This window comes from Garra rufa, unplaced genomic scaffold (assembly GCF_049309525.1).
Source record: "Garra rufa unplaced genomic scaffold, GarRuf1.0 hap1_unplaced_002, whole genome shotgun sequence".
Taxonomy (NCBI): Eukaryota; Metazoa; Chordata; class Actinopteri; order Cypriniformes; family Cyprinidae; genus Garra; species Garra rufa.
In genome coordinates this window covers 6,471,918-6,486,263 of record NW_027394277.1, presented here as the reverse complement: position 1 = coordinate 6,486,263, position 14,346 = coordinate 6,471,918, and the positions used below count along the sequence as shown (strand labels likewise).

Genomic DNA, 14,346 nt, shown 5'->3' with positions numbered 1-14,346 from the left:
CCCCACCCCAATGATAGAGAGAACGTCGGCCTCCAGAACCTTCTTTGCAAAGCCTCTGGAGTGCGGGCAAAGAACGTAATTTTTTTTCTTGCGTATGCACAATAGCCTTCCAAAATTCTGTCTTGGCAGCAGTGGGATTCAAACCCAAAGAGACTGGAGCCTTAATCCAGCGCCTTATGCTACGTTCACACCAAACGCAAACACACATCTAAATTCGCGCCCACCGCTCCTATTTATACGCGTGACCACTTTGTGTTCATTCGCCTGTCAAGAGCGAAATCGACGCGCATAAAAACAAAAGTTTGAAGCGAAAATTTACGCGAGTCACGTGCGTCAGAGGCGAAAGTTTCAAAAAGTTTCGAACCCCGTTGGCGGCCATCTTTTTAGAAGATGTCTGTTGTTGATCGGTCATTTATCGAGAGTGTCACCGGTCTGTATTTGCTCTGGAGAGCAGAACAGCGGTGTAGGGATCATCGTTGCCGTATTTGGGTTGCGCTTCGCCACAAGCTGATGCCTTGTAATTCGCCGCCGTAAAGGCATCCTTTATACAGGGGTATGCAGTCCTACTTCTGGTGGCCCCCTTCCTGTGGAGTGGAGGTCCATCTCTGATCAAGCACACCTGAATCCGTTAATCAAGGCCTTTGGGGCTTATGTGAAAACGATAGCCAGCTGTGTTGCATTTAAAATCAAAATGATCAGGCAGCTGTTATTTCACCCAAAACTTTCCATGAGTGACATTGGCTGTCTCCATTCTTGTAAACTGTTGTGAATTTGACTCATTTGTTGTTGTGTTTTTTTTTCTTATTTTTCCCTTACTTTTATTTGTACTACATTACCCACAATTCCTAGTAAACTACGATTAGGGTGAACCCATATCTGGTGCACTACATTACCCATAATCCCCCTGGTTGAGGTCTATAAATAGACCTCACTTCCTTCCTTTGTCCCTTTTCTGCCTTGGTGAGGTGTGGGTGTTTGAATGGGCACCCAACCATGTCCTTTGAGTCCTTTCCTTAGGATGTGTTAAGTAAGTTTGTTTGCTCATTGTATAGTTTGAATTTGTTTATTTGAATTGTTTGGATATTCAATCCTTGTTTGAATTGAGTACAATATTGATGTTTATTGATGAGTTGTTTGTATGAGTTTGATTCTCTTTTTATATTGTTTGTAGTGACTTAAAACCATCCTGTTGTGTATCCTGTGCATCCTGTCATCATGTCCATCATGGTAGTCCTGCTCCATGTGAACTACGTGTCATGTTAATTGTTAAAGATTTATGATTCTTCACTTCAGTGGAATAAAAGAGAGCAAAGGACTGGTATCTTTCAGTGTTTTAATCAGACACACCACCAAGTTTCTACAGTTTTAAAGAACTTTGGATATTATAACAACACATATTCAACATATGGTCCTTCGAGCCGGAAGTAGAAATTTGGTGGGATGAATTATACAAGACCTGCAGCCCGGCGTAGTGTAAGAATGAGAAGACCTCCTGCCCGTTTTCCAGACTGTATGGTACGAGAACATGCTTATCCTCCACCTCCTTCCTCACCAACATTAGTTGTAGGTGACAGTCAACAAACAGACAATGAAAATTCATGTTCTTTGGGACCTGCCACTTGCTCATCTGCTCAAGATGAACAGTATCAGCCTGACTTGCTCGATATGGATGTTAAACAAGAAATACTTGGACTTAAGAGTATGCTTGGAGAGATTATGTCTAGAATGTCACGGTTAGTAGTTTCTTCCAAACATTCTGATTTATCTGAGTCGTTTGATGATGATGACAATGCTTCTGATGATGATAATGCTGTTGATAAACCACCTATTGTTCAAGAATTGTGTGCATGTATTAAGAAAGCTGAACAGAAATCTACATGTAAGCAAGGTAATTCATCGGCTGCTCCATCACCACTTCCATTGTGTAGGCCTAGTTCTCTGCCCCTTCCACCTTCTTCATTGTTACGTAGTCCACCTCAACATATACATACATCTGACACATTACAACTACAAGCAGGTATTATGACCCAATCTCCTGTAGTTCCAGTAGTTGCTGACCCTGTTAATTCCCCTCAAATCCAAGCACCGCAAGTGTTTGTACAACCAGCTGGTTTAACACAGGCAGGCGGTTATTTACCAAGTAATTCCTTCTCCTCTTTGGTTAATACTCAGTTGCCTTCACAGATCAGACCAGAACAGTTACCCTCTCAGCCTCAACCGACTCCTCATGTATCCTCAGCTAATGTAGGTTACTATATGCAGCCACATTCTGTAGGTTACTCAGGGAATCTTGTTGTACAACAACATCCTCCATTTGTCCAACCGATTGTTTCCACTACCCAGGCATCTGGAATTCCATATTTTCATTCTCATCCATACTCCCAGCCATATGCTTCACAACAAGCCATTTCCTATCCTATTTCTCGTGTGCAGGGACCTTCCTTTCCTTTTCTGGTGAATGATGATCCTCAAGAATTTGCAATGTTGCAGTTAGCTCTGACAAACCTGTTGTCACCTTATGAGTCAGAACATTACAAATACCATATCTTGTTGGATCATTTAAAATTTCCTCTTGCTCGCAATTTAGCTCTAGCTTATGCTAATGATCCTAGACCATACAGTATGGCTCTTTTTGCACTTCAACAGAAATATGGGCAACCCCATCAGCTAGTTTTGAGAGAAATCAAAGCCATTCTAGCTCTTCCTAAGGTGAGACCAGGTGACAGCAGAGCGTTTAGTAGTTTCGCACTGAAGGTTCGAGCTTTGGTTGGCATGCTCCAATCTTTGGGCCAAGATCAAGCTAAATCGGAACTAACCTGTGCCTCTCATGTACAACAACTGCTTAGTAAATTGCCTACAGAATATGTGACCAACTTTGCCCGTTATGCTCGTGCTAGCGTAAATGGTCAAAATTACAACTTGGTTAACTTTTCTGTCTGGCTCCAAGAAGAAGCTGAATGTCAAGCAATGGCTGATCAAGTTAGTGACTTCCCAAAACCATTCCTAAATAAACCTCAAGCAAAGACTCACTCGAACACTCGGACAGTCTTGTATGGAGCTAATGGTAATTATGTTGCATCAAGATCCAGTAATAAGCAACCCCAGAACCCGAGAAATCCAGAGCAGTGTTCCAAGTATTCATGTGCATATTGTTCCAGTAGACAGCATTTCATTGGCCTGTGTCCTTCCTTTAGATCTCTAGAAGACAACAAAAAGGGTGATTGGATTAGAGAAAACAAAAAATGTTGGAGATGTGGGCTCAACCATCTAGCTGTTGACTGTGACTTGAAAAAACCCTGTCCAGAGTGCAATGGCCGACATCTTGGTATCCTTCATGGAGTTAATAGTCGTGATCAGGATAATGGTACGTTCTATCTTAGTCGACTTGGAGGTTCCGGAAAGGTGCTCCTGAAAGTTGTTGAAGTACTTCTCCATCATGAAGGTCGATTCCTCCAAACGTATGCCATCCTTGATGATGGATCAGAACGTACCATGTTGCTATCTCAAGCGTCTGATTATTTAGGCCTCAAGGGGAAAGCAGAGTCCCTAATTGTTAGGACTGTACGCCAAGATACTATTGCACTTGAAGGCTCCTCTGTAACCTTTGAAATATCCTCAACTGCCAAACCAGAAAGGAAGTATACCATTTCCAATGCCTTTTCTGCTGCCAGATTGGGATTGGCAGAACAGACATATCCTGTTGAGACTTTAAAGAGACGTTTCAGACATCTTCAAGATTTACCACTTCCAGAATTCTCTAAAGTTCAACCACTTATCCTTATTGGGGCAGACTATCCACACCTGATAAATCCAATTGACCAGGTGTATTTCGGACCTCCTAAATCTCCAGCTGCAATCCAGACCCAGTTGGGTTGGGTACTGCAAGGCCCAACTCCAATTCCCAACACTAATGAGATGCAATGTCTTTTCACCAGCCTCAATCCACTTGAGGATCTTCGTCATGATGTAGAGAAACTATGGCAACTGGATATCCTTCCGTTCAGGAATGAAAAGGTCATTACTAGATCCAAGCAGGACCAAGAAGCTTTGGATTTGTTAGCCTCTAAGACCAAAAGAGTGGACATTGATGGTGTGCAAAGATATGCCACTCCTTTGTTGCATGCTGCTTCTGCTGTTCAGTTACGAGCCTCACCAAATTCAGTTATGTCCTCCCTCAGAAGTATTGAGCGCCGCCTACAAAGAAATCCTGAATCTGCTGCTGTCTATGATCAAGAAATTGCCAAGTTGGAGAAGTCTGGTTATATTTCCAAGGTAGAACTTCCTCATGACTCATCGAAAGAATCATGGTATATCCCTCATCATCTTGTAGAGCATAATGGGAAACCACGAATAGTTTTCAATTGTTCCTATCAATGTAAAGGTACGTCACTGAACAACCAACTTCTGCCTGGTCCACAATTAGGCCCCTCCTTGCTTGGTGTATTACTTCGATTCCGCCAGTATCCCGTAGCCATTAGTGGAGACATAAAATCTATGTTTCACCAAATTAGGCTACTACCAGAAGATCGTCCCCTCTTACGTTTCTTGTGGCGCAACATGCAGAGATCAAACTCACCTGATATCTACGAATGGCAAGTTTTGCCATTCGGCACAGTATGTAGTCCATGTTGCGCAACCTATGCCTTACAGAGGCATGTATGTGACCACCAAGAAGGATATGAAGATGTAGTGAATTCTGTACTTCAATCGTTCTATGTAGATAACTGTTTGGAGAGTTTCCCACATGCACAAGTCGCAAAGAAGCACCTTGACCGCACACGTTCCTTACTGATGAGTGGGGGATTTGAAATTAGACAGTGGGCAAGTAACCAGCCTGATGTTGTGAGACATCTTCCTCCTGAAGCCAGGTCTGAGAGTGCTGAACTTTGGATCAGTCAAGATCATTTGGATCCAAAGGAAGGAGCTTTGGGTCTGAGTTGGCACTGTCCCTCCGATTCATTGGGGTATCGATCTCGAACTGTGGAGTACAATGTAACAACAATGCGCAATATCTATAAAGTTCTCGCTAGTCAATATGACCCCTTGGGTTATATTACCCCCTTTACAACGCGAGCTAAGGTCATTGTACAGCAATGCTGGATGAAGTCACGGGGTTGGGACGACCCCCTTGTGCCAAGTCCTATCCAACAGGCCTGGAAGGCTTGGGAAACTGAGCTACCTGACTTGCCATTGATGCAGCTTCCCCGCTGTTACTTAAATTTACCTCCCGAGCAAATTCTGTCTAGAGAGTTGCATATTTTTTGCGACGCTTCGGAGAACGCATATGGGTCAGTAGCCTATCTGCGTATGGAAACTGACAAGGGCATGGTACATACTTCCTTCATCATGGCAAGATCTCGAGTTGCCCCAAAAAGGCAAATTTCCATCCCTCGCCTCGAACTTTGCGCTGCTTTAACAGGTGCACAGCTTTCAAAACTTTTGCAAAAGGAACTGACTCTTTCCTTGACAAATACAGTCTTATGGTCAGATTCAACAACTGTTTTGTCTTGGCTGCATTCCTCTTCCTGCCGTTACAAAGTTTTCGTAGCCAATCGAGTTACCGAAATCTTGGAACTCACTGATCTCTCTTTTTGGAGATATATTCCTTCTGCACAGAATCCAGCAGATGACATCACTAGAGGCAAAACGCTTGTTGAGCTGGCCAAACCTGATCATAGATGGCGACAAGGTCCATCATTTTTAAAATTTCCTTCACATCAGTGGCCTCAAAATCTAGTGTCCCGATCTGCTAATCCTGACCCTGAGCTCCGAAAACCACTTTTTTGTGGATTAACACTATTAGATGATTTTGTACTTCCAGACCCTTCCTGTTTCCAGTCATGGTCAGAGTTAAAGTCTGCCACAACTGAGTTAATGCGACAACATAGTCCTGATTCTTGTGAACCCTCAGTTGTTCAAACCCTTCTTTTAAGACAAGCCCAGCAACAAAGTTTCCCTTCTGAGTACCAGTCTCTAAAGAGAGGAATGTCCATTGAATCTCAAAGTCGTCTCCTTACACTTTCCCCTGAATTCAGAGAAGAAACGGGACTTATTGTAGTGGGTGGCAGGCTCAGACAAGTAGAGGATATGGAACCTGGAATGGTTCATCCAGTCATTCTTGACTCTAAACATCCACTATCTAGTTTAATCATCAAAGACTGTGACGAGAAACTTTTCCATCCTGGTCCAGAGAGAGTTTTCTCAGAACTTCGACGTAATTATTGGATAATTAGAGGAAGACAAGCGATAAAAAAACATCAGTTGGCTTGCTTGGAATGTAGAAAGTGGAAAGCAAAGCCATCAATCCCTAAAATGTCAGATCTTCCACTCTCTAAGCTCCGGTTGTTCAAACCTCCTTTTTGGTCAACCGGGATGGACTGTTTTGGCCCTTTCCATGTCAAGACTGGTCGTAGAACAGAAAAGAGATGGGGCATTCTGTTTAAGTGCCAGACTACTCGATGTCTGCATCTCGATTTGTTAACCAGTTTAGACGTGGACAGCTTTCTAATGGCCCTGCGCCGTTTTATATCCAGGAGAGGTCAGCCATATGAGATTCTTTGTGACCAAGGAAGTAATTTCCGTGGAGCTGCGAGAGAATTGAAAGAAGCTTTCCAGAACCTTACCACTGAGTTACAAGTTAAATTGGAAAATCAGCAGATCAAATTCAAATTTAATCCACCCCAAGCACCTCATTTCGGAGGCTCATGGGAACGAGAGGTTCGTTCCGTTAAAACAGCTCTACGTGTGGTACTTGGCAGCCAAAGAGTATCAGAAGAAATCCTACGGACAGTTCTGACAGAAGTTGAAGGAGTGTTAAATTCGAAGCCACTTGGTTACGCCTCCTCCAATATTGCAGATCTTGATCCCATCACCCCAAATCTCCTCCTAATGGGGCGGCGGGATTCTTCTCTACCCCAGGTTATTTATGCCAACACTGAGCTCCTTGGCCGCAGATCTTGGCGCCATAGCCAGGTCCTTGTTGACCAGTTTTGGACGGCCTTTATTCGTCATTATTTACCAGATCAGCAGCTCCGTCAAAAATGGAATAGAGAAAATCCTAATCTAAATGATTCTGCTGTTGTGTTAGTTATTGATTCCCAGCTTCCAAGAGCATCATGGCCCATTGGTAGGGTAGTGCGTCTTTTACCTAGTCAGGATAGACGGGTCAGAGTAGCCGAGATTTCTATTAATGGGAAAACTTGCGTACGTCCGGTTGCTAAATTGATTCTGTTACCTCAAATTGATGAATAGCAAATACATGACTGTATTTGGGGGCGGCTGTTGTGAATTTGACTCATTTGTTGTTGTGTTTTTTTTTCTTATTTTTCCCTTACTTTTATTTGTACTACATTACCCACAATTCCTAGTAAACTACGATTAGGGTGAACCCATATCTGGTGCACTACATTACCCATAATCCCCCTGGTTGAGTTCTATAAATAGACCTCACTTCCTTCCTTTGTCCCTTTTCTGCCTTGGTGAGGTGTGGGTGTTTGAATGGGCACCCAACCATGTCCTTTGAGTCCTTTCCTTAGGATGTGTTAAGTAAGTTTGTTTGCTCATTGTATAGTTTGAATTTGTTTATTTGAATTGTTTGGATATTCAATCCTTGTTTGAATTGAGTACAATATTGATGTTTATTGATGAGTTGTTTGTATGAGTTTGATTCTCTTTTTATATTGTTTGTAGTGACTTAAAACCATCCTGTTGTGTATCCTGTGCATCCTGTCATCATGTCCATCATGGTAGTCCTGCTCCATGTGAACTACGTGTCATGTTAATTGTTAAAGATTTATGATTCTTCACTTCAGTGGAATAAAAGAGAGCAAAGGACTGGTATCTTTCAGTGTTTTAATCAGACACACCACCAAGTTTCTACAGTTTTAAAGAACTTTGGATATTATAACAACACATATTCAACATAAACTACTCATTGTTTTTCATTAATATAATTTTCAAATTCGTTGAATTGTTTGTTTGTTATTTATTGCACCTCTCCTATGATTGTAAATTATTGATGTCCCTCTGTTGGAATGGAGCAGAGGCTGGGACAAGCTTCCAGCACTGACTTTGCTAAATGGCAAAGAATGCGAAAGCGGCTAAGTTTGGATGAGCATGCAGCGTCACCTCTCCAGTCGCTTCGCAGCCTCAGGAGCTTTCCAAAAGACTTCCCTGGCAGCGGTGGGATTTGAACCCACGCCCCCGAAGAGACTGGAGCCTTAATCCAGCGCCTTAGACTGCTCGGCCACGCTACCTCGTCATGTTGTGTTCCACGGGTCTTTACGACAGGTCAAACGGCCTCCCTAATACCGACTCTGCGGAACGGCTGCAGTCTAATCCTGTTTGCGTAAAACAAGCCCGCTCCCAAGCGGGTTAGAGGGCCTCCCTGCCTTGGTTACAATGGCTGCTGGCAGCGATGGGATTCGAACCCACGCCCCCGAAGAGACTGGAGCCTAAATCCAGCGCCTTAGACCACTCGGCCACGCTACCCTGGAATGTACATCTTCGTGGGCCCTTTTCTGCCCTCTTCCCCCACCCCAATGATAGAGAGAACGTCGGCTGCCGGACCTTCTTTGCTAAGCCTCTGGAATGAGGGCAAAGAACGTTTTTTTTTTTTTTTTTTTGCGTACGCACAATAGCCTTCCAAAACTCTGTCTTGGCAGTGGTGGGATTTGAACCCACGCCCATGAAGAGACTGGAGCCTAAATCAAATGCCTCAGACCAGTCGGCCACGCTACCCTATAACGTGCGCCTTCGTGGGCCCTTTTCTGCCCTCTTCCCCCACCCCAAAGATAGAGAGAACGTCGGATGCCGGACCTTCTTTGCAAAGCCTCTGGAATGTGGGCAAAGAACGTTTTTTTTTTTTTTTTTTTGCGTACGCACAATAGCCTTCCGAAACTCTGTCTTGGCAGCAGTGGGATTCAAACCCACGCCCCCAAAGAGACTGGAGCCTTAATCCAGCGCCTTATGCTACGTTCACACCAAACGCAAACACACATCTAAATTCGCGCCCGCCGCTTCTATTTATAAGCGTGACCACTTTGTGTTCATTCGCCCGTCAAGAGCGAAATCGACGCGCATAAAAACAAAAGTTTGAAGCGAAAATTTACGCGAGTCACGTGCGTCAGAGGCGAAAGTTTCAAAAAGTTTCGAACCCCATTGGCGGCCATCTTTTTACAAGATGTCTGTTGTTGATCGGTCATTTATCGAGAGTGTCACCGGTCTGTATTTGCTCTGGAGAGCAGAACAGCGGTGTAGGGATCATCGTTGCCGTATTTGGGTTGCGCTTCGCCACAAGCTGATGCCTTGTAATTCGCCGCCGTAAAGGCATCCTTTATACAGGGGTATGCAGTTCTACTTCTGGTGGCCCCCTTCCTGTGGAGTGGAGGTCCATCTCTGATCAAGCACACCTGAATCCGTTAATCAAGGCCTTTGGGGCTTATGTGAAAACGATAGCCAGCTGTGTTGCATTTAAAATCAAAATGATCAGGCAGCTGTTATTTCACCCAAAACTTTCCATGAGTGACATTGGCTGTCTCCATTCTTGTAAACTACTCATTGTTTTTCATTAATATAATTTTCAAATTCGTTGAATTGTTTGTTTGTTATTTATTGCACCTCTCCTATGATTGTAAATTATTGATGTCCCTCTGTTGAAATGGAGCAGAGGCTGGGACAAGCTTCCAGCACTGACTTTGCTAAATGGCAAAGAATGCGAAAGCGGCTAAGTTTGGATGAGCATGCAGCGTCACCTCTCCAGTCGCTTCGCAGCCTCAGGAGCTTTCCAAAAGACTTCCCTGGCAGCGGTGGGATTCGAACCCACGCCCCCGAAGAGACTGGAGCCTTAATCCAGCGCCTTAGACCGCTCGGCCACGCTACCTCGTCATGTTGTGTTCCACGGGTCTTTACGACAGGTCAAACGGCCTCCCTAATACCGACTCTGCGGAACGGCTGCAGTCTAATCCTGTTTGCGTAAAACAAGCCCGCTCCCAAGCGGGTTAGAGGGCCTCCCTGCCTTGATTACAATGGCTGCTGGCAGCGATGGGATTCGAACCCACGCCCCCGAAGAGACTGGAGCCTAAATCCAGCGCCTTAGACCACTCGGCCACGCTACCCTGGAATATACGTCTTTGTGGGCCCTTTTCTGCCCTCTTCCCCCACCCCAATGATAGAGAGAACGTCGGCTGCCGGACCTTCTTTGCTAAGCCTCTGGAATGAGGGCAAAGAACGTTTTTTTTTTTTTTTTTGCGTACGCACAATAGCCTTCCAAAACTCTGTCTTGGCAGTGGTGGGATTTGAACCCACGCCCATGAAGAGACTGGAGCCTAAATCAAATGCCTCAGACCAGTCGGCCACGCTACCCTATAACGTGCGCCTTCGTGGGCCCTTTTCTGCCCTCTTCCCCCACCCCAAAGATAGAGAGAACGTCGGATGCCGGACCTTCTTTGCAAAGCCTCTGGAATGTGGGCAAAGAACGTTTTTTTTTTTTTTTTTGCGTACGCACAATAGCCTTCCGAAACTCTGTCTTGGCAGCAGTGGGATTCAAACCCACGCCCCCAAAGAGACTGGAGCCTTAATCCAGCGCCTTATGCTACGTTCACACCAAACGCAAACACACATCTAAATTCGCGCCCGCCGCTTCTATTTATAAGCGTGACCACTTTGTGTTCATTCGCCCGTCAAGAGCGAAATCGACGCGCATAAAAACAAAAGTTTGAAGCGAAAATTTACGCGAGTCACGTGCGTCAGAGGCGAAAGTTTCAAAAAGTTTCGAACCCCATTGGCGGCCATCTTTTTACAAGATGTCTGTTGTTGATCGGTCATTTATCGAGAGTGTCACCGGTCTGTATTTGCTCTGGAGAGCAGAACAGCGGTGTAGGGATCATCGTTGCCGTATTTGGGTTGCGCTTCGCCACAAGCTGATGCCTTGTAATTCGCCGCCGTAAAGGCATCCTTTATACAGGGGTATGCAGTTCTACTTCTGGTGGCCCCCTTCCTGTGGAGTGGAGGTCCATCTCTGATCAAGCACACCTGAATCCGTTAATCAAGGCCTTTGGGGCTTATGTGAAAACGATAGCCAGCTGTGTTGCATTTAAAATCAAAATGATCAGGCAGCTGTTATTTCACCCAAAACTTTCCATGAGTGACATTGGCTGTCTCCATTCTTGTAAACTACTCATTGTTTTTCATTAATATAATTTTCAAATTCGTTGAATTGTTTGTTTGTTATTTATTGCACCTCTCCTATGATTGTAAATTATTGATGTCCCTCTGTTGAAATGGAGCAGAGGCTGGGACAAGCTTCCAGCACTGACTTTGCTAAATGGCAAAGAATGCGAAAGCGGCTAAGTTTGGATGAGCATGCAGCGTCACCTCTCCAGTCGCTTCGCAGCCTCAGGAGCTTTCCAAAAGACTTCCCTGGCAGCGGTGGGATTTGAACCCACGCCCCCGAAGAGACTGGAGCCTTAATCCAGCGCCTTAGACCGCTCGGCCACGCTACCTCATCATGTTGTGTTCCACGGGTCTTTACGACAGGTCAAACGGCCTCCCTAATACCGACTCTGCGGAACGGCTGCAGTCTAATCCTGTTTGCGTAAAACAAGCCCGCTCCCAAGCGGGTTAGAGGGCCTCCCTGCCTTGATTACAATGGCTGCTGGCAGCGATGGGATTCGAACCCACGCCCCCGAAGAGACTGGAGCCTAAATCCAGCGCCTTAGACCACTCGGCCACGCTACCCTGGAATGTACATCTTCGTGGGCCCTTTTCTGCCCTCTTCCCCCACCCCAATGATAGAGAGAACGTCGGCTGCCGGACCTTCTTTGCTAAGCCTCTGGAATGAGGGCAAAGAACGTTTTTTTTTTTTTTTTTGCGTACGCACAATAGCCTTCCAAAACTCTGTCTTGGCAGTGGTGGGATTTGAACCCACGCCCATGAAGAGACTGGAGCCTAAATCAAATGCCTCAGACCAGTCGGCCACGCTACCCTATAACGTGCGCCTTCGTGGGCCCTTTTCTGCCCTCTTCCCCCACCCCAAAGATAGAGAGAACGTCGGATGCCGGACCTTCTTTGCAAAGCCTCTGGAATGTGGGCAAAGAACGTTTTTTTTTTTTTTTTTTGCGTACGCACAATGGCCTTCCGAAACTCTGTCTTGGCAGCAGTGGGATTCAAACCCACGCCCCCAAAGAGACTGGAGCCTTAATCCAGCGCCTTATGCTACGTTCACACCAAACGCAAACACACATCTAAATTCGCGCCCGCCGCTTCTATTTATAAGCGTGACCACTTTGTGTTCATTCGCCCGTCAAGAGCGAAATCGACGCGCATAAAAACAAAAGTTTGAAGCGAAAATTTACGCGAGTCACGTGCGTCAGAGGCGAAAGTTTCAAAAAGTTTCGAACCCCATTGGCGGCCATCTTTTTACAAGATGTCTGTTGTTGATCGGTCATTTATCGAGAGTGTCACCGGTCTGTATTTGCTCTGGAGAGCAGAACAGCGGTGTAGGGATCATCGTTGCCGTATTTGGGTTGCGCTTCGCCACAAGCTGAAGCCTTGTAATTCGCCGCCGTAAAGGCATCCTTTATACAGGGGTATGCAGTTCTACTTCTGGTGGCCCCCTTCCTGTGGAGTGGAGGTCCATCTCTGATCAAGCACACCTGAATCCGTTAATCAAGGCCTTTGGGGCTTATGTGAAAACGATAGCCAGCTGTGTTGCATTTAAAATCAAAATGATCAGGCAGCTGTTATTTCACCCAAAACTTTCCATGAGTGACATTGGCTGTCTCCATTCTTGTAAACTACTCATTGTTTTTCATTAATATAATTTTCAAATTCGTTGAATTGTTTGTTTGTTATTTATTGCACCTCTCCTATGATTGTAAATTATTGATGTCCCTCTGTTGAAATGGAGCAGAGGCTGGGACAAGCTTCCAGCACTGACTTTGCTAAATGGCAAAGAATGCGAAAGCGGCTAAGTTTGGATGAGCATGCAGCGTCACCTCTCCAGTCGCTTCACAGCCTCAGGAGCTTTCCAAAAGACTTCCCTGGCAGCGGTGGGATTTGAACCCACGCCCCCGAAGAGACTGGAGCCTTAATCCAGCGCCTTAGACCGCTCGGCCACGCTACCTCGTCATGTTGTGTTCCACGGGTCTTTACGACAGGTCAAACGGCCTCCCTAATACCGACTCTGCGGAACGGCTGCAGTCTAATCCTGTTTGTGTAAAACAAGCCCGCTCCCAAGCGGGTTAGAGGGCCTCCCTGCCTTGATTACAATGGCTGCTGGCAGCGATGGGATTCGAACCCACGCCCCCCAAGAGACTGGAGCCTAAATACAGCGCCTTAGACCACTCGGCCACGCTACCCTGGAATGTACATCTTCGTGGGCCCTTTTCTGCCCTCTTCCCCCACCCCAATGATAGAGAGAACGTCGGCTGCCGGACCTTCTTTGCTAAGCCTCTGGAATGAGGGCAAAGAACTTTTTTTTTTTTTTTGCGTACGCACAATAGCCTTCCAAAACTCTGTCTTGGCAGTGGTGGGATTTGAACCCACGCCCATGAAGAGACTGGAGCCTAAATCAAATGCCTCAGACCACTCGGCCACGCTACCCTGGAAAGTACATCTTCGCGGGCCCTTTTCTGCCCTCTTCCCCCACCCCAAAGATAGAGAGAACGTCGGCCTCCAGAACCTTCTTTGCAAAGCCTCTGGAGTGCGGGCAAAGAACGTAATTTTTTTTTTTGCGTACGCACAATAGCCTTCCAAAACTCTGTCTTGGCAGTGGTGGGATTTGAACCCACGCCCATGAAGAGACTGGAGCCTAAATCAAATGCCTCAGACCAGTCGGCCACGCTACCCTAGAACGTGCGCCTTCCTGGGCCCTTTTCTGCCCTCTTCCCCCACCCCAAAGATAGAGAGAACGTCGGATGCCAGACCTTCTTTGCAAAGCCTCTGTAATGTGGGCAAAGAACGTTTTTCTTTTTTTTTTTGCGTACGCACAATAGCCTTCCGAAACTCTGTCTTTTTCAGCAGTGGGATTCAAACCCACGCCCCCAGAGAGACTGGAGCCTTAATCCAGCGCCTTATGCTACGTTCACACCAAACGCAAACACACATCTAAATTCGCGCCCGCCGCTTCTATTTATACGCGTGACCACTTTGTGTTCATTCGCCCGTCAAGAGCGAAATCGACGCGCATAAAAACAAAAGTTTGAAGCGAAAATTTACGCGAGTCATGTGCGTCAGAGGCGAAAGTTTCAAAAAGTTTCGAACCCCATTGGCGGCCATCTTTTTACAAGATGTCTGTTGTTGATCGGTCATTTATCGAGAGTTTCACCGGTCTGTATTTGCTCTGGA

At 45.8% G+C, this 14,346-nt stretch overlaps 8 non-coding genes across 8 annotated transcripts; all 8 read right to left on the bottom strand.

Moving 5' to 3' along the window:
* Nucleotides 1-8,173: 8,173 nt before the first annotated feature.
* Nucleotides 8,174-8,255, bottom strand: trnal-aag (transfer RNA leucine (anticodon AAG)). The gene has a single exon. It is a non-coding gene; the product is annotated as a tRNA-Leu (tRNA).
* A 153-nt stretch (nt 8,256-8,408) lies between these two features.
* On the bottom strand, nt 8,409-8,490 carry trnal-uag (transfer RNA leucine (anticodon UAG)). The gene has a single exon. It is a non-coding gene; the product is annotated as a tRNA-Leu (tRNA).
* Nucleotides 8,491-9,798: 1,308 nt separating this feature from the next.
* trnal-aag (transfer RNA leucine (anticodon AAG)) lies at nt 9,799-9,880 on the bottom strand. Its single transcript has one exon. It is a non-coding gene; the product is annotated as a tRNA-Leu (tRNA).
* A 153-nt stretch (nt 9,881-10,033) lies between these two features.
* On the bottom strand, nt 10,034-10,115 carry trnal-uag (transfer RNA leucine (anticodon UAG)). The gene has a single exon. It is a non-coding gene; the product is annotated as a tRNA-Leu (tRNA).
* Nucleotides 10,116-11,419: 1,304 nt separating this feature from the next.
* trnal-aag (transfer RNA leucine (anticodon AAG)) lies at nt 11,420-11,501 on the bottom strand. The gene has a single exon. It is a non-coding gene; the product is annotated as a tRNA-Leu (tRNA).
* A 153-nt stretch (nt 11,502-11,654) lies between these two features.
* On the bottom strand, nt 11,655-11,736 carry trnal-uag (transfer RNA leucine (anticodon UAG)). The gene has a single exon. It is a non-coding gene; the product is annotated as a tRNA-Leu (tRNA).
* A 1,305-nt stretch (nt 11,737-13,041) lies between these two features.
* Nucleotides 13,042-13,123, bottom strand: trnal-aag (transfer RNA leucine (anticodon AAG)). The gene has a single exon. It is a non-coding gene; the product is annotated as a tRNA-Leu (tRNA).
* Nucleotides 13,124-13,276: 153 nt separating this feature from the next.
* trnal-uag (transfer RNA leucine (anticodon UAG)) lies at nt 13,277-13,358 on the bottom strand. The gene has a single exon. It is a non-coding gene; the product is annotated as a tRNA-Leu (tRNA).
* Between the last annotated feature and the right edge of the window lie 988 nt (nt 13,359-14,346).